The sequence below is a fragment of the Oryctolagus cuniculus genome, chromosome 19 (assembly GCF_051225735.1).
Source record: "Oryctolagus cuniculus isolate XC-2025 breed Fujian yellow rabbit chromosome 19, ASM5122573v1, whole genome shotgun sequence".
Taxonomy (NCBI): Eukaryota; Metazoa; Chordata; class Mammalia; order Lagomorpha; family Leporidae; genus Oryctolagus; species Oryctolagus cuniculus.
In genome coordinates, this window is record NC_142885.1 from 26,753,744 (window position 1) to 26,778,458 (window position 24,715).

General features: G+C 40.7%; 1 pseudogene; it reads left to right on the plus strand.

Moving 5' to 3' along the window:
- The first annotated feature begins 35 nt into the window (after nucleotides 1-35).
- On the plus strand, nucleotides 36-23,728 carry LOC138846896 (homeobox protein SIX4 pseudogene; annotated as a pseudogene).
- The last annotated feature ends 987 nt before the right edge of the window (nucleotides 23,729-24,715 follow it).

The window sequence follows — 24,715 nt, forward strand, 5'->3', positions numbered from 1 at the left end:
CTCTAGGCCGGGCTGGGGTAGGTTGGGGTGTGCTCATGGCTGCCATGGCAGCCATGTGTTACCGCCTCCCTGGGCCAAGTCTGGGAGGGACCTGCTGCTACCGCTGCTGCCACACTGATAGGCCAGGCAGGCAGGCAGGAGGGGACTATTATAGACTTGATCTTCTGTGCATAAAGGTAATTGAAAGTAGATCTTTGGATAAAATAAAATGGGAGTGAGGGAGAGGGGAAAGGTAGAATGGTAAGTATCACTATAGTCTTAAAGCTGAATATATGAAGTACATGAAATCTGTGCCTTTTAGTTTTTTAAAAAGTAAAAAAGTAGAATAAATCAATCAATCTCAACAATCAGTCCCCAGTTCAAATCATTGGACGAGTGAATTTAATTATAACTCATAGACTCTCAATAAAGCTTTGTTTATTCTTTCTAATTGAGACTGACAGGGGGCAAATTGCTGGAACAATCAAATTAGGATACAAGAGATGTTTGTGTCTCTAGAACGACAATGCAATATAAAAGTCATGTTAACATTTCTTTTTTTTTAAAGAATTTTTTTATTTTTTTATTTTTATTTATTTATTTTTTTGACAGGCAGAGTGGACAGTGAGAGAGAGAGACAGAGAGAAAGGTCTTCCTTTGCCGTTGGTTCACCCTCCAATGGCCGCCGCGGCCAGTGTGCTGCGGCCGGCACACCGCGCTGATCCGATGGCAGGAGCCAGGTACTTCTGGTCTCCCATGGGGTGCAGGGCCCAAGCACTTGGGCCATCCCCCACTGCACTCCCTGGCCACAGCAGAGAGCTGGCCTGGATGAGGAGCAACCGGGACAGAATCTGGCGCCCCGACAGGGACTAGAACCCGGTGTGCCGGCGCCGCAAGGCAGAGGATTAGCCTAGTGAGCCGCGGCACCGGCCTAAAAGTCATGTTAACATTTCACCATGGATGGACTTACAGTCAAATCACATGCTTTTCTTGCATGAAACAAGAAGGGTTTTGCTGATCATTTATTATTCATTGTGGATACAAATTTAAGGCTGATAATGTGGGACCAACATTGTAGTGCAGTAAATAAAGCCACCACCTGCAATGCCAGCATAAAATATGAGCACCAGTTTGAGTACTGGATGCTTCACTTCTGATCCAGCTCCCTGCAAATGTACCCAGGAAATCAGTGGAAGATAGGCTCCTGCACCCAAGTGAGAGAATCAGAAGAATCCCCTGGCTCTTGGCCTTGGTCTGCCCCAGCCCTGGCTGTTACAGCCATTTGGGGAGTGAACCAGTAGATGGAAGATATTCTCTCTCTCTCTCTCTCTCTCTCTCTCACACACACACACACACACACACACGCACGCACTGCCTTTAAAATAAATAAAAATAGCTTAAAACACTTACGATGCAGAACATTAACTGGGGGGAAATAAGCAAAAATGCACCTAAGTGGGTCCCAGTTTGTAACTGTAAAATAGACTCATAAAAATCATATGAAAGTACCCTCAAAAATTTGTTGAAAATGGAATTCAAAGATAAGTTCATTTTGGTAAAAATATTTTTAAATATATACATAGTTTTTTTTTAATAATATGCACTTCCATAAACTTTTTACAGACCCTTCATACACAAGAAAAAGAAAAGGAAACAAATATTTATGTAGAATAGTGGGCCTAAAAAACTTGAGTGTAGAGCTGAGGTTTCAACTTCTTTAGAGAGGTTTTCAACACTGACAGGAGAAGCCCAAATGGACAATTTTCCTTATTATCTCCTTTCAGTGTCAGGTGAAATTTCCTCATACACACTTTCACTGAGGATGTAGCCATTTGATGGTGTTGGCTTTAGCAGCTGTCTCATTTCTGTAGCCCAGAAGCTACAGGGATGTATTTTACCTCCATATGGCTGGTAAAATCCAGTCCTCTGAGTAATGGAAGACAACAAAGAAAAAGAAGACTGTCTCTCCCTGCAGCTTCCTGTTCTTATTTTTATTTAAAATTTTTATTTATTTATTTTCATTGTATTTGAAAAGCAGATTGACTGAGAGATGAGGGGAGGAGATCGTCCATATGCTGGTTCACTTCCCAGGTGCCTGCAACAGCTGGGACTAGACCAGGCTAAAGCCAGGAGCCCCGAACTCAACCCAAGTCACCAAATGGTTGACAGGGACCCAGGTAGTTGAGGCATCAGCTGTTGCTTCCCTGGGTGTGCATTAGCAAGAAGCTAGAATCAGAACCAGAGCTAGTACTCAAAGTCAGGCACTCAGATATAGGATGCAGGTGCCCCAAGTAGCAGCTTACCTGCTTTTCCAAATGCCCTCATTCCTCTTCTCTGACTCCAGAGAAACCCTTTAAACTCAGCAATGCTTTTAAAAGGATATTTGATATACTTAACTCCAATGCACTAAATGAATTGTAATTGAAACTGTTTCAGATTATCTAAATTATTAAATTGCTAGAAAGGTAAGTACTCCCCCAAAAATATTAAATATAAGATTACTTAATAAATATACATGTTAGCTCTTCATTTAAAATAACAGAAATGAATCTGTATAGTCTCATTTGTTCATGTGATGAATATAAATATATCTAAATATCTGTGTGTCAGGGGCTGATGCTATGGTGTAGTAGGCTGGGCCTCAGCCTGCAATACCTGCATCCCATTTGTGCACTGGTTTTTGTCCTGGCCACTCTTCCAATTTAGCTCTTTGCTATGGCCTGGAAAGGCAGCTGAAGATGGTCCAGGTGCTTGGCCCTCTGCACCTGTGTGGGGGACCCGAAAGAAGCCCCCTGGCTCCTGGCTTTAGATCGATCCAGTTCTGACTGTTGCAGCCATTCAGGAAGTGAGCCAGTGGATGCAGTATATCTCTGTCTCTCCATCTCTTTCAAATATATAAATCTTAAAAAAACTTAGAAGTGTGAATACTCAAGCCAAAGCCCAGGATTCTCACTGTAATGTGTGTATGTATGGTTCTGTATGTGTGCATGTGTCTTTGTAAATGTTTGTGTATGTGTCTGTGCATGTTTATGCATGTGTGTTTGTGTGTATGTTTATTACATATCCACATATAGTTATTGCAATAAAATTTACTGCATAATTCAAAAAATAAATAAATAAAATAGTTGGAAATGGAGGCATTTCCAATGATAGCTTTTCGTTCTTCTAAGTATGCAAGATAATATCCTTTTCTAATAATTCATGAATGTATAGACCTGTTCCAAATTAAGAAAGTTAATACAGTTATACCTCACATATCAACTAAAAGTGCTATACATTATTTTTCTATTTGAATTGATTTTGAAAATGACATTTAAGAGTTTGGTAGAAATAAGAGATCCACAGATGGCATTTAACAACCAGCATTAAACTTACTTATTCACTAACTCCTGCTTTACACAAGTGCAGATGAGATAGTGCCAGATAAACAGTAAGTATTTGATACTAGGCATGGTGCTGGTCATGAGTGAGGAGTAAGACTGCTGTTGTTATGCCTTCCAGATGGGCAGTCAGTATCAATAAGCACATGAGGGTGTGAGCACAAGTGATAGGTGGTTTGAAAGGTAGAGTTCATATGCAAGGGCACTGAATAATGCGAGAAGCTGTCCTGTATCAAGAGGGTAAAAAAAGACTACAGAAAAGAGTTATGCTCCACTTCAAAGTGAATAAGAGTTATTACAGGAAGAAAGGGGTGTAAGTGTGTTCTTCTAAAGGAAACAGAATGGGCAAAAGCTCTGAGGTAGAAGAAATCCATGGTATCATCCTATCAGATATTGTCAGCCAGACTCTAGAGGTTGTTAGGATTTAAATTTTAACTGAAAAGTGGTCCCTGTTAGGAATTTGGAAAACATTATGCTGAGTGAAATAAGCCAATCCCAAAGGGACAAATACCACTTGTTCTCCTTGATAGGTGACAACTAACTGAGCACCAAAAAGGAAACCTGTTAAAGTAAAATGAACACTATGAGAAACGGTGACTTGATCAGCCCTCACCCTGACTGTTGATGAGCAGTTTAATATGTTATCCCTCTTAGTATTTTTTTTGTTTGTTCTACTTAATACTTTTGGTTGAATACTGTAATCAATACACAATTCTTCTTAAGTGCTGAAACTTAACTGAAAAGTGATCGCTGTTAAATATAAGAGTGGGAATAAGAGAGGGAAGAGATGTGCAATTCGGGACATGCTCAAGCTGACTTACCTCAAACGGTAGAGTTAGAAACATACCAGGGGATTCGAATTCAATCCCATCGAGGTGGCACGTACCAATGCCATCTCACTAGTCCCAGTGATCAAGTTCTGTTCACAATTGATCATAATGATAGGACTAAGAACCAAAGGGATCACATAAACAAGAATAGTGTCTGCAAATACTAGCTGATAGAATAAAAAAGGGAGAGAATGGTCCAACATGGGAAGTGAGATACACAGCAGACCCATAGAATGGCAAATGTCCTAAACAACACTCTGGCCTCAGAATCAGCCCTTAAGGCATGCAGATCCGGCTGAAATGCCCATGAGAGTATTTCAGGCATGGAAAGCCAAGACACTCTGGGGGAAAAAAAAAAACCTAAATGAAAGATCTCCACGAGTAAGATCCTAGTGGAAAGAAAGGGTCATCAAAGAAGGAGGTACCTTTCTCTGAAGGGAGAAGAGAACTTCCACTTTGACCATGGCCTTGTCTAAAAATGATGATTGTCAGTGAACTCAGGGGGCTTCCATAGCCTTGGCAACTCATGACAAGAGCCTAGGGTGATTACTGAGGCCATAAACAAGAGTGTCAATTTGTTAAGTCAGCAACAGGAGTCACTGTGCACTTACTCCTCATGTAGGATCTTTGTCCTTAGTGTGCTGTACATTGAGATTTAATGCTCTAACTAGTACTCAAACAGTATTTTTCACTTTATGTTTCTGTGTGGGAGCAAACTGTTGAAATCTTTACTTAATGTATGCTAAACTGATCTTCTGTATATAAAGAGAATCGAAAATGAATCTTGACATGAATGGAAGGGGAGAGGGAGTGGATAAGGGGAAGGTTGCGGGTTGGAGGGACGTTATGGGGGGGGAAGTCATTGTAATCAATATTCTGTACTTTGGAAATTTATATTCATTAAATAAAAGTAAAAAAAAAAACACAATAAATTGGTGTTTCATGCTTAGAAATTTACAGGCAAAAAAAAAAAAAAGGATTCAAATTCTACCTCTACCGGCTGACACCGTGGCTCAATTGGCTAATCCTCTGCCTGCAGTGCTGGCATCCCAGGTTCTAGTCTGGTTGGGGTGCCAGCTACTAGCCCCAGTTGCTCCTCTTCCAGTCCAGCTCTCTGCTGTGGCCTGGGAGGGTACTGGAGGATGGCCCAAGTGCTTGGGTCCCTGCACCTGCATGGGAGACCAGGAAGAAGCACCCAGCTCCTGGCTTTGGATTGGCACAGCACCGGCCATACTGGCCATTTGGGGAGTGAACCAATGGAAGGAAGAGCTTTCTCTCTGTCTATCTCTCTCACTGTCTAACACTGCCTGTCAAAAAAATCAAATTGTACCTCTACCAACTACAATTTGTGTTACCTTAGGCAAAATATAAAACCATGATAACTGTCCTTCTTCTGTAAAATGAAGACGATTATTGTACTTCATAGGCAGGTTGGATCAAGCAAATTAACATATAGACAGCACATATCTAGTAGTAGTGTTAGTATTATTGTCAGATATTATTTATATATATTATATAATATGATTTGATATTTTATATTACTTGTCTAGATAGAATTAAAACATTGAATATTCTTTCTTCTGTTAAAGGTAAAAAGAGTGTGCATACATTTGCTTTAATTTTTAGATTGAAATTAAAGTTTGTGTATATCATATACATAAAATAATCATACATTCTAACAATACTGTTCAATGACTTTTGGTAAATGTATACAGGTGGGTAACCATTGCCACAATCCAGCTTTAGGAAAGTCCCATCACTCCAAAAGTTCTTACAAGCATTTTTGAAGTCTTTCTCCAATTTTACCAATTTTACCCAGCAGACCCATGTAAGTCATAAACTGCTATCTCTCCATATATATTTGCCATTTCTATACAAATGGAATTATAGAATATGTAAAAAAAAGACTTTGGTAGAATGAGGTGTGTGGTTGAAGAAGGCTTGGAGGGGCAATGGTTTTATGCTGTGCAGTGCTCCAATGAAGAGAAAAATCAGTAGAATTTCAACTTATTCTTTCCTCCATTTTGGAATCTCCCAAATCCACATTCAATAAAACCATGAGATTGCAACCATTATATTATTTTCACAGCAACATGTTGTAAGCAATGACCAGAATCACAAAACCATCTTTGAGAATTGTGGTGTTTACTTTGAAATATGAAAGGAAAATATTCCATAATGCAGTTCCAAGGATACAAAATAACAGTTAATGTCAATTAACTGACATGAAAGATCTAGAACATATTTTAAGTACAAAGGCCATCATACATTTTAAATAGAAATCTATTATGCTCCTTGATTCATTCAATAATCCTATAAACTCCTAAAGTACAGGACTGAATTCATAGACTACACTTGTTACACTACAGGTATGGATAGACACACATATTTTCAATAAATTCTTTCTGAGTTTATGAGTGAACTTTACAAAGAAGCTAAGAAAACACAGTTTTCTGATTATATCAAGCATTGAGAAATCTGATTGGGATGATTTGCGTGATGCACCTGGCCTTACATGTCAGTATTACTCTTTCTTGAGAGGTATAGAAATTTTCCATAGCAGCTCTCTAATGAAAATTGCAAGTGAGGTGGAATCCAGTGTTAATTCTAAGAAACAGTAAAACAGCTTTGTAGGATCAACATTAGAATAGAGTCCTATTGCCACAACACGTGTGTCACATTATATTTTGATTACCAAGAAAAACATAGAGAGTATACTCATTCTAAAACTAGTAAGAAAATATGTAAATGAGCTATTTAGCCAGCAAACTTTCCAATAATTCATTTTGCAAAAGTTTCTCCATTCCTTCTGGTTCCCATCTGCCTCTGGGTTTATGTTGCCACATATTCAGTCCATCCCAATCTTGCTTTACATGTGAAAATAGAATGAGGATCTTTCTAATGTAATTGGACCTAGATATTTACATATTAAAATATATTATTCATTAAACACTTACTGTTTACCTATTTTAAATCATCATTTGAGATATGTGGGATAGATGAATAAAACTGATACAAATCAGTGGATTTGTAAACCTTACATTGTATGAGAACCACAGTTTGTCAGACACTGAATTGTATGAGAACCAGTTTGTCAGACACAGAATCATTTTGTTTTTATTTATTTAAAAGGCAAAGTAAAAGATAAAGAAGGTGGTAAAGAGAGATGGGGAAGAGTGTGATGAGGGAGAACAGAGGGAGAAAGCATCCAACCACTGGATCAATCATCGAGTGCCCATCTTTAAGACTGAATCAGTCCAAAGTCAAGAGCCAGGAACTCCATCCAAGCCTCCCAGAGGTGTGGCAGGACACAAGCCCTTGGACCATCCTCTACCACTTTCCCAAGTACATCAATAGCTAGCTGAATGGTGGTTGCTAGCATTCAATGCAGCACTCCAATATGAGATGTGAGCATTCCAAGCTGTGGCTTAACCTGCTGAGATGCAATGCCTACCACACACTGAATTATTTTACACAAGTGTCACATCCCTCACAACAAGGAGGCAGGTGCCTTTATCATCCACACTTTATAATAAGTTGTAATAAATGTTTAAATGCATGGCTACATGTCCAGTTTTACACACACAGGAATGATTCCAATCCATGCATCTAACTCCAAAGCATACAGACTTAATCATGACAAAACCCCACACTTTATGAAATGCTGGTAGCACACAAATATGTAGAAAGAGAGGCATACTATACAATTATTCCCTAGCATGCTAATTTGTAATTGTCCCAATTATGTTTACTTCCCACAAGAAAGGATGCTTTATGAGCCAAGCAGGCCTTAGAATACAGGAGTTAAGGGAACACCTTACTGTTTGTTGTCCAGCTACTTGGCCTCTTTTGGCCTCAGTTTCCTTATGGATAAAAAAACCCACAATGTCCAACTCACAGAGTAACAGAGAGAATGAAAAACAAATGTGTGCAGAATGCTTGGCTCACAAGAAGCACAATAAATTGCTGCTGCTATCAGTATTCCTAGACACAGTACTGGCTCCCACAGCATGAAGCCAAAGCTGGGTATACAGTAAATCACTGAAAAAATATAGGTTTTTGGGTATTTCTCATATCTTCCAGGTTCCTTGGATATTTCTATCAATTCAACAAACATTTGAGCAGCTTCTATTCCATGTCAAGCTGTTCAAAGGGTTAAACCAAACAGAAAAGTTGTCTACTAATCATTACATAATGCTATGGTTGTCACCCCCTAACTTGCCTTCCTTCCTAATACAAAATTAGAAGGCAGGCACTCTCTCTAGGCAAATTTACCAACATATTAAACATCTAACCCTAATGTCACTAGAATTATTTTACCATATTCTTGCAAATCAGTGCAGTCCAAAAATGATTTCTTTTTTTAACCTGTAAAAATAGGCTGGTTGGAATTATGATTGTGAGGCAGAATGTTAAGCTTCCACCTGAAATAAGTTACAAATACAAATTTCAAAACACATATTTCCATTATGTGGTGATTAACTGAGGCAAATTCTACTATGGCCTTGCTTGAGTGTTGATGCTGCAGAGGTAATTGAGGAAATGCACAGGCCCTTTGTCAGCATACCCCATCTGTACAAAGCATTAGCCTTGGTGGAGAAGATATTCCAGACTGTCCATGCCAACCAAGGATGAGAAACCGTAAATGAGAAGTGGGGAGAAACAATACCAGGGTTCATGGTAAAAGGAAGAGTCCCGCCTTAATATGTTGACCATGCAGGTATACTAAGGACTTGTACTCCTTTTCGCCAATGACCCAGCAGGCTGGTTCACCACACTGATGAAGTAATACCTGATTCAGTGTCCAAGAGGTCACAATTATCTAGGCTATGAGCCCAGTAAACAGATGACTGTCACCCACAAAGGTGCCTGTGGGGTGCATGAACTACTGTGCCAAGGGACCTACTATGGAGACTATCTGGGGGGATGAGCCATATCAGTGCCAAGGAGTGTCTGAAGCAACATATGAAGTTTATCTGAAATGAGACAACTTGGGATCCCCCTTCAACACAGCATCTAATAGTGACCACTTTGATGTGGATGGCCAGATGTGGTATCAGCTTGTGGAAAGTGGATGAAGAGGTGTCAGGCAGAACAGCACCTGACGGCACACCTTTAGCTTCATAGTTCTGAGTGACAAGCACAGCAGGAAGCTGCTGCTGTGAACACTCCATTGCGTGGATGTACTTGGGTTTTTCTAGAGTGTTGAGGGTCTGCACAGCTTAACTTCAGGGACTATGACCATCAGGGCCAGGAGAGTTGGTTTGGACTGTTGTAGGAGTCCTCAAAATAACAGAGGGGTGAGCATTGGGGAACAGCATGTAAGATGGCTCTTTCGAGACCCACATCCTATATTAGAGTGTGTAGGTTTGAGTCCCACTCCACTTCCAATCCAGCTTCCTACTAAAGTGCATCCTAGGAGGCAGCATATAATAGCTCAGATACTTGGGTCTGTGCCACCCACACCGAGTTCTGGGATTTTCACTTCATAAAACCTGATGTTTTCACATCAAAACCTGGCTGAATTCCAGCTATTGTGAATATCTGGAGAGAACAGTGGATGAGAGATCGCTGTGCCTTTAATGTGAATAAAATTAATTTTCAAAATTTAAATAAACCTCCTGCATCCATGTGGTCAGACTGGGACTATTCCAGTTGGGCCCCTTCCCTGTGGGGATGGCAGCTGCATAGACTAATTGAAAAAAATGCCTGAATACCTCAGTGGCCTCCTTTTCTCAGTTGTGCATCATTGTTTGACATACAAAGTTCATGATGGAGTGTTATTTTCCAGATCACCAACACACATTGCAGCAAAGGAACACCTTATGTTCATCCACTCTGCATGGAGGACCCCATCAGCTCTGCTTCCCAGATGATACGAGTCTCTCATGTGGGTTACAGGGACCCACATACTTCAGCCATCACTCCCTCCAAAAGTGCATATTAGCATAAAGCTGGAATTGAGAGTTGTGACTGTAACCTAGGCATGCCAATATAGGATGTGGACATACTAAGCAGGGTTGTAACACATGCCAAATGTCAATCCCTCAGGGAATTTTTGAAGTGCCTCTGTATATCCAAGGCTTTCAGAGAAAGGAGACAGAGCCTTCTGGGCCCTGCCCCTTTACTACATAGTTTCTGCTTCTCCCCAACATTGCACACTGCTTCATGTGTCTCTCTCTGTGCATGCTCACTTCTGAGGTCTCTTCAGGCAGACAGGGAAGAGCAGCAGAGCACAGAAGAGTGGGTCTGGGAGACAAGGCAGATTAGGGAAAAACTGGACTGTGACAGTTTCTGCCTGGATCCTGCCACTTAGTGTTTAGTGACCACATCTGAAGCAGAGGAAAATTGGACATCTACATGGCAAAAACTGAAATATAATATCTTTATATTACCCCAGGCATGAAAGTCAAATCAAAATGAATTGAAGGCTTACATAAAAGGTCTGAGAATATAAAACCCCTTACAAATGGAAGCAAATTCATTGATATAAGTCTCAACAATGATTGTTTGATATGACACTAAGTGCATAGGTGACAAAAGCAAAGACTGAAAGAAATCTAAGAAATATTCTGCATATGATAGGAAAAACAAAACAGATAAAGCAAGGAATGAAGAAAACATTGGACAACCTGAGTTTGAACACAAACAACTCAAAAACAAATATTGTAATAAAAATTGCACAAAGGATTGATCAGTTTTCCATTGAATATATACAAGTAGCCAACAGGTAACTTAAAAGGGGTTCAGAAACAGCTAATGAAGACTACAATGCTAATTAAGACCACAGTGATTATCATCTCATATATGTTAAAATAATTATCCAAAAGTAAAAAGATAACATTGGCCCAGGGTGGAAAAAAGGAATATAAAAATTGTTGCTGAGAAAGTAAATTGTTACATCCAATACAGAAAACATTATGTAGGTCTTCAATCGAAATTAAACAAAGAACATGACAAAGCAATCTCACAACTGCGTGTATATCCAAAGGAAATCAAATCAGTATCTCAAATAGATACCTTTATCTCCACACTACTGGCAGCATTATCTACAAGAACAAGATATGGAAACAACCCCACTGTCAACATATGAATAAAGAAAATGTGATAAACACACATACACAGGAATCGCAGACAACCTTAATAAGGAAATTCTTCCATTTTGTCAGGATGTGGATCCAAAAATATGAATGTGGACATTAGGCTATTTGAAATAAGGCACAGAAAGATAAATGCCACACAATATCACTCATATGTGTAAGCTAAGAAAGTCGCACTTAATCACAGAATAGAATGGTGGTTGTCATGGGCTGAGAGTGAAGGACATGGGAAAATGTTAGCTGAACACACATTTGCAGCTATGAGGTAAATCAACAAAATTAACACCTCAAGACCTTAATATTCAACACAGTAAATAGTTGATTATGATATCACATACTCACAACTTGCTAATATCTTACATATTCTTTAATAACACAGGGATGTAATGTGATGGATATGTTAGATTGTCTCAATCATTTCATAATGTATATGTACAAGAGGATTCCAGAAAGTTTATGAAAAAATGTAATCAAAAGATAATGTGAATTGTCCATACTTTTTAACGTCCCTCACATAGCAAAATATCAGTTTTCATACCTTGAGGATACACAAATTGTGTCAGTCATACTCTGACAATCTTGAAAAAATTAAAACAAGCAAAACTAAACAGGCTCCTATATTAAAATATAAATCCAAAATAACTTAGTAAACTAGACATATCTACAGGATTTGGAAGACTTTCATGCAAGAAAAATCATTTTTAAAACACATAAATTTGAGTGGTCAAAATTTCTATTTTGAAAGTGCAAATAGAGATGGCACCCTGTACAGAGAAAGTGTAAGTGCTAAGACGATGCCCAAATACCAAATTACAGGGTCTTTCTGCTTCTCTAAAACCTGGGTGAAAACCCCAAGCCAAATAAAACTTCTGTCTCTACCTTACTCAGTCTATGTTACTGTGATATTGGAAACATATGAAGGAGTGAGACATCCTAGAAACAGCTGTGTAAAGAGGTCAATGCCCTGGAAAATACCCTGCAGGCCACATATTGAGAAAACTCGGGGGAACCAGGTGCCTGTGGGGAGGGAAGCAGGAACCAACAGCGCCTGTCCTGCATGAACCGCATACACACAGCCCACATTCTCCCTAGAGACCACCCAGTCCCCACTGCACAATCGGGGGAGACGTGGAGCTACTGCCACACAGCTGGCCTGCTATGACTCTGGGCTGAGGCTGAGAAGTCTCACCCAAGCAGGGAAGGGGCAGGACCTCGGGGGTGCTGGGTGCCAGTAAAGCCCCCAACCCACAGGTCTGAGGGGACCGAGGGGAAGCCCTGTGCCAGCGCCAATATGGAGCCCACAGATGCCGGAGGCCTGTGTCCTCCTGGCCTTCGGCTCCGTTTTCCCCTCTCGATACAACCAGGTCCACACACTCACCATGTCGCGGTTGTCAGCTTCCGAGGTGCCCAGCGTCCCTGGTGAGTGAAGATGGAGAGCTGCAGAGGTCGACTTCGCTTGGGAGCCTCCTGGCGGCGGAGCTGTCTCCCAGGAGTTCACTCTGCAGGCAAAACTCTGAGAAGATTGTGACGTCCAGGCCCCGCGTGCTGATGCACTGTGGACGTCACCTTGCCTGATTGGACAGTTTGCCAGCTTTGAGTGCACGGAACGTCACAAAGCACGGAGCCAATCAGCGTCCCCCATAGCAAGGACCCCTAACTTCAAGTTGTCCTGGATGGGAACAGCGAGAGACAGACCTGGGTTCAGGTCTGAAATGGCCGCCCCTGGGCTCTGCCTCCCCGCGGCTGGAGGGCTCTCACCTCCGAGCTCCTGCTACCCACTGGCCTCGCCCTGGGTCCCCGTCCTTCTCCCTGCGGATGCTGCCTGGAGTTGGAGGTAACCTGTTGCAGTGAGTTACAGTTCTGTTTATCCACTTTCGGCGCTTTCATTTTCCTTGTATTTCTGCTCATTCTGTTGGGTCGTTTCTATTACTTTTTAATATTGATTTGAATAACACTTAGATATAACATAATTTAATTTTTTTCTTTTCTTCTGTTTTCCACTCTGCCTATTGATCTTTTATATTTTCTAGTTATTTCTTGCTGGCACTTGGTAAGCTAATGGATTTTTAAAACATTGATCTTTCCCACAACATTAAATTCATTTATCAGTTTATTTGTTTTTAGATTTTATGGATTCTCCCTAAATAAATATCTCCAATATATTGGCAATTTATTGTTAAGAAATTGATCTTTACATCTTATTTCATTTCTTTTTGCTCTCCCCCTCGCCCCCAACTACTCCTCCAATAAGAAGTTGGCACTAGTGGAGACTTCCTGGTCTAGGTTTACTTCCAGGGTAAAAGCTGTCAATGATTCTGTATTAATCATGGTTTTTATTGTAGGATCCTTTTAAAAAATTTTGATCTGAATAAGAAAGCCATTGCTCTTTTTTACTATATTGCAAGCAGTTTTTAAAAATTACATGCTGATTTCTAAATGTTTTTGAACATTAAATTGTCATGTGATTTTCTCCTTGAATTTTTCACCTACCTGGAAAATTTACATGCCTTGTTAAGAAATGTTAACCACCTCTTGTATTTTTTATTATATGTGACTTGTTATTCATTATATTTTCATATGTGCTTTCATTTATTATAAAAATACTAAGGATTTATACATCTGTATATGAAAGAGAGGTTTATACTTAATTTATATTGAAAGTTCTAGTCAACCTGGCATCATTATAAATGTAATGCTGGCTTTCTAAAAGAAATCTGAAAATATGCTTTGCTTATTTATACTTTGGTACATCTGAGAAATATAGGTGTTTTATTTCTTAAATGTTTGAAATATTTTGTGTTTCTATAACTGAAGTTTTGCTTCTCTGTTTTATTGGTTGGTGGCCTTCAAATTGAGATTCAACTTGCTTGTTTTAATTTGGAGTTTTCCTATTTTATACTTCTTATATTGGGTTTTAGGAATTTATATTTGTGTTTGGGAATTTGATTTTCAAAGTATAGTGGATTTTTATCTCTAGTCAAGTTTTTACCCTAAGAGTTGTTTTTTTTTTTTTTTTTGACATGCAGTGTTAGGTGGTGAGAGAGACAGAGAGAAAGGTCTTCCTTCCATTGGTTCAACCCCCAAATGGCTGCGACAGCCGGAGATACACCAATCCGAAGCCAGGAGCCAGGTGCTTCCTCCTGGTCTTCCTTACGGGTGCAGGACCCCAGGACTTGGGCCATCCTCCCCTGCCTTCCCGGGCTACAGCAGAAAGCTGGACTGGAAGAGGAGCAACCGGGACAGAATCCGGTGCCCCAACCAGGATTAGAACTCTGGGTACTGGCACCACAGGTGGAGGATTAGCCTAGTGAGCTGCGGCACCGGCCTTACCCCTAAGAGTTTTACAATATTTTTTTCTGATCTTGACAAGGCTCTTCTCTCTGTAAACAATTGTTTTAATACATGAAAATGGACACTATTGTTACTTTCCCCTGTGTTTCCTCAATTACTTTTATTCATAGTTTATTAATTTTGTTAAAATTAAAAGGTATATCCTGGGGCTGATGCTATGGCATAGTTGGTAAAGCCACCACCTGCAGTGCTGGCATCCCATATGGGCCCCAGTTCAAGTCCCAGGTACGCCCCTTCATATCTAGCTCTTTGCTATGGCCTGGGAAAGCAGTAGAAGACGGCCCAAGTCCTTGGGCCTCTACAACCATGTGAGAGACCTAGAAGAAGCTCCTGAATTCAGATAAGGGCAGCTCTTGCTGTTGCAGCCATCTGGAGAGTGAACCAGTAGATGGAAGACCTTTTTCTCTCTCTGCCTCTGCCTCTCTGTAACTCTGCCTTTCAAATATATAAATAAATCTTAAAAAATATTTCCAGAAATGAATGATAAGATCCTCTAGGCACACCAGGGTTAGAACAAAGCATGTGTGAAGCATCCCAGATTGCAGAGATGCATACAAATTGAACTTGGTGAGTCATAACATCGATTGTGTTCACCTTTGAATAAAGGCATCTGTGAATGAAGGTTCACTACAACAATCATACCCAAGACCAAACATTCTCAGCTTTGGTGACTATTACAATCATCTAGGCAGCTTTTAAAACACATTTATCTCCAGGGTAAACCTGGGACCAATATAATCAGTCCCTGGAGGTGGGAAACTAGGCATAGTATTTTTAAAATCTGTCCTGTGTGATTCCAATATGTAGTCAGGGTTGAGAGCAGCTGATGATGACAGTCACACTGCTTCCTTTCCAGATGCATTTTAGATTTCCTATTATGCACATTCCAGATTTCCAAGATGATATACATTCTCAGATTTAAATCCCTGTGAAGGTCTCACATGTAACTGTTGAATATTGCTGCATAAGAGAAATGACAGTTCCTTATTCATATTGGTCAGAGTTTGGGGAGAGATGAGGGAGAACAGAAGAGATTGAACAATGAGAAGCAGAACTGAAATGCATTTTTGGCAGCGCATGGTTTGCCACCCTGAGGTTGAGCAGCTTTCCTGCCAGCCTCACTGATGCCCAGGAGAATGTGGTGCCAAGGAACTGAATTTCTGTATTTCCAGAGTGCACATTTCTCTCACCTGCAGATGGCTTGATTGTGCTCTATATTTGAGGGAAAGAGTGAATTACACAAAATTCAGTTGAAACAAGGACTTTTAATTCTTGCAAATCAGAAGTCAGGTTGGCCACACAGTTACAGAGCTCAGTAAATAGGCCCAGTAAATAGGCCCATTCAAGCCAATGTTGGGTGGTAAAATGGAACATGTACTCAACCAGCTGGGATTTCATTCTGTCTCTGTCAGTTTCTTATTCCTTAGCCAGATTATTTAATGAATCCCAGTTTTATTCTGTGAAAAATGGGAGTAACAAAAGCTGTGATTCCTCGGATTTATGTGAGAAATAAAGAAGTTAATCTTTCTAAAGTGCTTGAAAAGAGGCTAGCATGCACTTAGTTCTCAATAAGCTTTAAGAACACATTTAATTCACCTTATGTGGAACATATTATTGAACGTATATATTGAACTACCACCATTGGTGTTGGAATGGAGTGAGGGATGCTGCAAGATAAGAAAGGGTGCAAGTGGCTTCTTCTCTTACATAACTGGAAGTTATCTGGGGGAAGTCAATGCTTAAAAAATAACCAACACTGCTAGTAGATAAGTGGCATTTTAAGGAATGACAGTTTTAACAATTTTTTAAAAAACCCGCTGTACATTGTTTTTTTTTAAATAATTTTTAAATTTATTAAATGTGAATAAATTTCATGTATTTCATATATATGTAGATTTAGTTGTATTCTCATCATACCCACACTACCTTTCCTCATCATTCCTTACTTATTCTTTTAATTTTTACAATGATATATACTTCAGTTTATTTTATAATCATAAACTTAACCCTCTACTAAGAAAACAATTCAACAAGTAATAATAAGGAGAAAAAAAACCCAAAACACTGTTCTTCAACAGCAGAGACTTGTGTTGTAAACAATAATCAAATCACAAAATGTCAATTTCACTCATACATTAAATTTCGGTACTCTATTAGTTATTACAAATCAGGAAAAATATTTTTCTTACTGGAACTTGTTTATTTCACTAGGTATAATGCTTTCCAATTTTATCCATTTTGCTGCAAACAGCAGACTTTCAATGTTTTTATAGCTGAATAGTATTCCATAGTGTGCATATGCCACATTTTTTTAACTATTGGTCGATGGACATTTGCCTGGATTTCATTTCTTAGCTACAGTGAATTGAACTGGAGTAAACATAGAGGTACCAATAAGTCTTCCATATGCTGATTTCACTTTGTTTGAGTATATTCTAAGAAGTAGGATGGCTGGGTCATATGGTAGACATATTTCCAGATTCCTGAGCTATCTTTCACAGTTGCTGGACCAGTTTACATTTAAAGCAACAATGGATTGGGGAACCTTTTCCCTCACAACCTCACCAACATTTATTGTTTTTTGATATCTTATGAAAGCTGTTCTAATTGGGGTGAGGTGAAATCTCATTGTGCTTGTTGTTTGCGTTTACTTGATGGATAGTTATCTTGAGAATTTTTTCATGTGTCTATTGGTTATTTAGATTTCATCATTTGAAAAATGCCTCATCAAGTCCTTTACTCATTTCTTAACTGGGTTGTTTGTTTTCTTGTTGTTGAGTTCCTTGAGCTCTTTATAGATTCTGGATATTAATCCCTTTTAAGTTGCATAGTTTGCAAATAATTTCTTCCATTCTCTCAGTTGCTTCTTCACTTTGATGAGTATTCCCTTTGCAGTGCAGAAGATTCTTAGCGTGAGGTAATCCCATGTTTCTATTTTTTGCTTTTATTGCCTGTGATTCTGGGGTCTTTTCAAAGAAGTCTTTGCCTATGCCAGTGTGTTGCAGTTTCCCCATTTTCCCCTAGTAATCTGATTATATCAGTTTGTATATTTAGATCCATGATCTATTTTGAGCTGATTTTTGTATAAGTTGTTATATAGCCATTTTGTTTCATACTTCTGCATTTGGAGATACAATAATCTTACAACCCTTTGTTGAAGAGACTGTCCTTTCTCCAAGGATTAATGTTAGCTCCTTTGTCAAATATTAGTTGGTTTTAGAAGTGTGGATTTATTTATTGGGTTTCTATTCTGTTCCCTTCATCTTCATGTGTAGTTTTGTGCCCATACCAGGTGGTTTGATTGTAACTGCCCTGTAGGATGTTTTCAAATCTGGTATTGTGCTGGAACTAGCTTTGATTTTCTTGTGTAAAATTGTTGTAGCTATTCAGGGTCTCTTGTCTTCTCTAATAATTTTAGCATTGTTTCTTATTATTTGCATCATTTTGAATATGTAAATTGATATGCATAGTATGAGTACTTTGATTAAATTAATTATTCCTATCCATGAAAATAGAAGATTTTTTTGTGTATTCTTTGATTTCTTGCTTTAATATGTTGTAATTTTCATTGCAAAGATTTTTGACATCCTTGGTTAAATTTATTCCAAGGTACTTAAATATTTTGTTGCTGTTGTGAATGGTACTGACCTTACAAGTCCTTACTTAGCCATGGCATTTTCTGTGACTACAAAGGTATTGATTTTTTGCATGATGATTTTATATCTCAGTATAGAAATAAAGAGCTAAGTTCAAGAGTGCAAAGCCAAAGTGAGTTTATTGTGTAGAAAGCTGTACAGAGTCCTACGAGACAGGAGAGGCCCAGAGTTTGGAGACCATTATCAGTGAGGTGAACCTGTTGTTTGTGTCTTCAGTTTTAGTCTTTAATATTCTCCCATGGGACATGTTTTGTTGGGACATGCAGAGGTTCCTGTTTTAGAATGATTCTTGGAAAATCTCTATGCCTTCCTCTTAATTTTAATAGGATCTTAAGATGTCTCTAAAAATAAAAAGATCCATACAAAATTTTGATGGCATAACCCAAAAATGTAGTGAAGCAATAAATGAGTTCAGTAAAGTTAGAAAATACAAAATCTCAAAAGTACATGCATGGGGGAGCCAGAGCAGAGGGGGGTAGTCTTTGCCTCTGCCTATGGCGCTGCCATCCCATATGGGCACCAGCTTCTGTCTTGCTCCTCTTCCTATGCAAATCTCTGTTATGGCCTGGGAAAGCAGTAGAAGAAGGCCCAAGTGCTTATGCCCCTGCACTCATGTGGGAGACCCAAAATAAGATCCTGACCTCTGGTTTTGGATTACCCCAGATGAGGCTGTTGCTGCCATTTGGGGAGTGAACCAACTGATGGAAACTCTTTCTCCCTGTATCTCCCTTTGTGACTCTGCCTTTCAAAAAATAAAATATTAACAAAAAGTACATGCAGGTACCCCTAAGTGATGCACAACAACCCATTAGGTTGTGGAGAGAATTAAATAGAATTTGTGATTTTTTTTTTTACCTTTAAAGGTACAAGTATAACCTGCTATGTATGCTTTTAACTTAAATGTGTCTGTCTTTTATGTAAGTATGAGAATACTATACACATCTATAGAGCTTTGCATGCATGGCAGAGCAAGGCCTTATTGACAAGGGTGTTTAATCTCCACCTGGTATTGGGGCAACATCCTCAACCCTGATAATATCCTGGCCTATTTAGCCCTAACATGGTTTGCCTTTATTAATTTTTAAAAATATTTTTATTAATTTGTTAGAGCAGGAGAGAGGAAGGACGAAAGGAAGCCAGCAAGGGAATTGGGAGACAAACGAAAGAGAAAAGAGAGTGCTCCCACCTATTGGTTCACTTTCAAAATGCCTGCAACAGCTGGGAATGGACCAGGACAAAGCTAGGAGCCTGGAATTCCTTCTGGTTCTCTCAAAATCTCAATTTGAGGGAGAAGTCTTCATTCATGTCATTCATGGATTTCTTTAATTTTTGAACTTTTTTTCTTATTGCTTCTGAATAATCCTTAAATTAATTTTTTTGAGTTCCATTTCAGGCACTTCATAAATCTCTTCATCTTCAAAGTCTAATATTGGAATGTTTTTGTATTCCTTTGGGGAACTCGTGTTGTCTTCCTTATTCTTGTTTCTTGAATTTCTGAGTTTATTTTTAGGCATTTGTGGAGACACTTGTTGGATCTTTCCTCTGATGGCTTTTATTTTTCTGCTATGCCTGTGTGGCTTCTGCTCTATTAGTGAATACCCAGATGCTTGAGCTGGCTGTGGCCTGAGGGCTCTAGTCTGTGCTCCAGAGTGGGGTGAGTATCCAGGGTGACACCCATGTTGGATGCGGTATGTTTTCCTTATTGTCAGCAATGGGGAGTGGATGATCACCTATGCTGGCATCATCACACACCTCCCCCTCTTCTAAGGTGATCAGTGCCTGAGTATTAGGCCTCAGTGGATGCATCCTTCCACCATGCTGATTCATGAGCTGCACAAAGGATCTGTGCAGTCCTCAGGATGAGCACTGATCCTCTGGGATATCCCACCCCAATCAGGGAGCTCAGAATGTGTGGATCTGTAAACAATGATTGCCCAGAAACCCAGAAACACCTTGCACCCACTCAGTCACAGAGTTCACACAGTGTCAGCCCATGGGGCAGGCACAGACATGTTGTGCAGAGGATCCACTCTGCCCCACTAGCCTGGTCCTATTCATGGAGAGGTAGAGATGTTCCCAGAGCCAACTGCATGTGAATATTCTGCCTAGGCAATTTGAGCTTCAGAGCCAGTGATGTGTTGAGAGGCTAGGGGCACCTTGCACTTGTACATGGGAGCCCAGCCCCCTGTCAATCATCCCAACAGACTCAAAGTCTATTGAGAACATGTATTTTTCCCTCTGGTAAAATACTGGATCCCAAACATGCACAATGCATGCTGGACACAGCCTTACTTGTTTCAAAATGATGACTTCTGCCCACCAGTTGTTGGGCACATGCAAGAGATTCTGCATCCAGTACTGATGTCATAATGTCACTGTATCTGCACCCATTGCTGGGAGCTGGCACAATGACATCTGTCCTTGCCAGTTGCTGGGCAAGTACAGACGAGCTGCTGTAGCTGATATGTACTTATGTACAAAATGACACCCACCCTCTTTCACCTGGTTGCCAGGCACTGTTGTGGGGAGGAAGTAGAGATGAATAGAAAGAATAATGCCCCCTTTTTTTCCTGGGTGGGTGTGCATCCTGTTTCCCTCAGGGCTCCAGGCCAGACACAAAGTGTAGGCCTCTAGGCTCTCACTCTGGCTTTATCACCAGTAGCATGGGGTGCTGCAGTCTGATCTAACCTCACTCTCCAAAGCTGATTCTTTCTCCAGCTCTCGACTTCTGGGGTTGTGTGTTATGTCTGTGATCACTGCTGCACATCTGCACCTTCCACACACAGATCCACAACATCTCCTCCTTCTGCAGAATCTCCACTGCAGCCAGGGGACGTTGCGCCCGCTGCCACCAAGGTGAGCAGAGAGGAAGGGGCAGTGGTGGCGGAAGCGACGTGGTGATGAGCAGAGCGGTGCCTGATTAGGTACAACTCCACTTGGAACTTCTGGGCCAACACCAAGCCTCTGCCGCTGTCTTCGCCACTGCTGCGGGCGCGAAGACCTCTCTCGCCTTCTCGCTAGACCATGTTCCCGATGTGTGTGAGGCGCTGCAGCAGGGGGCAACCTGGACCACCTGGCTAGGTTCCTGTGGCCACTGCCCCAGAGCAACCTGCTACATGGCAACGAGAGCCTGCTGAAGGGGCGGGCGCTCCTGACCTTCCACCAGGGCATCTTCCCAGATGCCTGGATAAGAAACAGCATCCTGGAGAGCCACAGCTTCAACTCAGCCAACCACCTGCTGCTGCAGCAGCTCTGGTACAAGGTGCGCTACACCGGGAAGGTGCACCAAGAAGGCGGCCTAGGCCGAGGGACCCTGCGGCTGTGTGCCATAGGCAACTACCAGCTGCACAGGACATTGCCCCTGCTCTGCACCATCTGGGACTGGGAGGAGATGGTGTATTGTTTCAAGGAAAAGTTGCACAACATGCTCAAGGAGCTCTACAAGCAGAATCACTACCCCTCGCCCTCCAAGAAGCAGCACCTGGCCAAGATCACCATCTTCTCCTTCACCCAGGTCAACAACTGATTCAAAAACCAACAGCACTGAGCCTGGAACCCGTTGGAGAGCCAGTCCAAAAGTGAGTCAGATGGCAATTCCAGCAATGAAGGTGAGTCCAGCAAAGGACAGGAGGATCTGTTTCCTTACCCTCTCCAGAGTTCCTCTTATGGTGTCACCAACCTCAGCTTGTCCAGTCACATGGAGCCCGCGAATTGGAAATAATGAGATATCCTTAAGTGGCTGGTGCTGTGGGCTCAGCAGATTAACGCCCTTGCCTGAAGCACTGGTATCCCATATGGGCACCAGTTCGAGACCTGGCTGCTCCACTTTTGATCCAGCTCTCTGCTATGATCTGGGAAAGGAGTAGAAGATGACCCAAGTCCTTGGGCCCCTGCACCCACGTGGGAGACCCAGAAGAAGCTCCTGGCTTCGGATTGATGCAGCTCCAGCTGTTTTGACCAATTGGGGAGTGAACCATCCATTGGATAGAAGACCTCTCTCTCTCTCTCTCTCTCTCTCTCCCCCTCTCTCTGTCTCTATCTCTATTCCTGTCTCTATCTATCTCTCTGCCTCTCCTCTCTCTGTGTAACTCTGACTTGCAATAAAGAAATAAATCTTTAAAAAAAAGATATCCTTAAGCTATTCTGGAGTTTTGTTGAATGGAAGCTTAGTACCTGCAATTACTTCGCCTGTTTTCCTTAATGGTAACTATTTCATTCAGAGACCCAGTGGAGTCATCCTAAATGGATTAAATGTGAGAAATACACAGTGTCCTTAGCCCACCAAAAATGTCAACCAACATTGTGAACAATGGTATCTCCATGATGGACATCCTGGGGCCTACCTCCCAGGATGTGAAGGATTTCAATGTGCTGCAGTGTTCTGCAGCCAACTCGGCATCCACCACCTCCTACAGCCCCAGTGTCCAAGTGTCATTCCCAGGGCTGATCCCCAGTGCTGAGATGAAAAGAGAAGACATTCAAACAGTGGCTTCCCTGGAGGGAAGCTCTGTGGTGACATTCACTACTCCAGTGCAAATCAACCAGTACGGCATTGTCCAGATCCCCAATTCCAGAGCCAAGGGCCAGTTTCTTAATTGGAGCATTGAATTCTCTCCACTTCAGATGCTGCCTGTCTCAGTGGCAGCTTCACCAAGTAACAGTTCCATAAATTCAAGCACTTCAGACTGGAGCACATTCATCAGCAAGTCCACCCCAGTGCAGCAAGGCAAGGTTTTCTTGAGCTGTCTCACTCCAAGTGCAGTGGTATACACTGTTGGTATTTCTGGCCAGACACTGGGATCTGTGAAACAGGAAGGCTTAGAAAGGAGCCTGGTGTTTTCTCAGTTGATGGCCGTCCATCAGAATGCTCAGGAAATGCAAACCTGCCATCTGAAAATCCCTCAAGGAGTGGCCTTCACCCTCTGGCCTCTTTGTTGGTGAATGTGTCCCTAACTCAGTTTTTCCCTGACTCCACCTGCACTGCTAACTTCCACTGAGCTCAACCCTGACATCACTGATAACCAGCCAATGCCTGCACCTGTGGCAGGCAAATCCGCAGGGGTGGCGGTCAGCAGTGCTAACTATGCAACTCTTCAGAACTGCTCCCTCATTACTGGCCAGGACCTGTTGTCCATGCCCTGGGGGAAATTGTTCCTACCTCTGAAGACCAGATGGGCCATGCCTCCATAGCAGTGCACCAGAATTTTGTCAGAGAACACCATTTGGTTCTGCAATCAGTAGCTAACCTAAAAGAGAACCTCTTATCAGATTCTGAGAACAAAGCAACAAGCAGCCTAATTATGCTGGACACCAAATCTAAATATGTCCTAGATGGCATGATTGAGACTGTGTGTGAAGACCTGGAAACAGACAAAATAGAGCTTGCTATGCTCCAAACTGTCCAGTTGGATGAAGATATACAAGGCTTATAAACTTCGTGTGCCCCTCCTCTCCCTTTTTGGCATCAGAGGCAGATGTTGTCCTGAAGCCCTGAGAACACAAAGAATTTTCCCATTCAAAGGAAAACTCTGCTTTTACAAGCATATGCATTCAAGAGACTTTAGATCTGCACAAAGATCACAGTTAATTATATAGAGTAGAACTGCATTACTGCAGCCTTTTTGTTCAGATACAATGATCTCTTTTAAATTGATGGAGACAAAAGAATCAGATGAAATATCTCAAGGCAAAGTTTTACCCTTTATTGACAATATCATTCTAAAGTGAAAATGGAATTTAATAATTTTTTAAATTAAAAATGTTTACATGTAACACAGAAAACTAAATACAGCTGCAGACCATTAGAAACAATGCAATTATTTTTGTTTACCTTTATACCATGGCCATTGATAAAATTAAGCATAAATTGTACTCCAAACTGTTCTAAGGGTGTCTTTTTAAAGTTCAGTGGATTAATTATATATTTGTGTGTAGGTAGAGAGAGACACACTTCTCTTTTTCAGCATTTTTGGCTTAGGTCTCTGCACATTTGCAAATGTGATTGCTTATAGCTCAGTGTAGCTGAGCAAGTTGGAAACTCCAAGAAAAACTCAAACTTCACTGTGAATGTAAATATATGAGTTCTACATGCAGGCTTTGAGTAATTGCAGTGAATTTTATTTATATTATATATTTTCCTCTTACACTTCAGGCACTATGAATTGAAAAGAGAAATGTTTTCTTACTGTTTATTGTTATTGTTTGAACAGGAAGTGAACATAGTTGCTTCCAACAAAGTTTTACTTTTTATAGGATTTTAAAAGCAATGACTTTTTTATCAGGAGTCTCTTAAGGTCAATATTAATAACATTGAAATCAGAAATCTAACATCTAATGTTGGAATTTTGGTAATTTTTTCAAATCTTTGTTCTTTAGTTAGCAACTCTGATTCATTTAAATATGTTTTCTATAGAATTCTG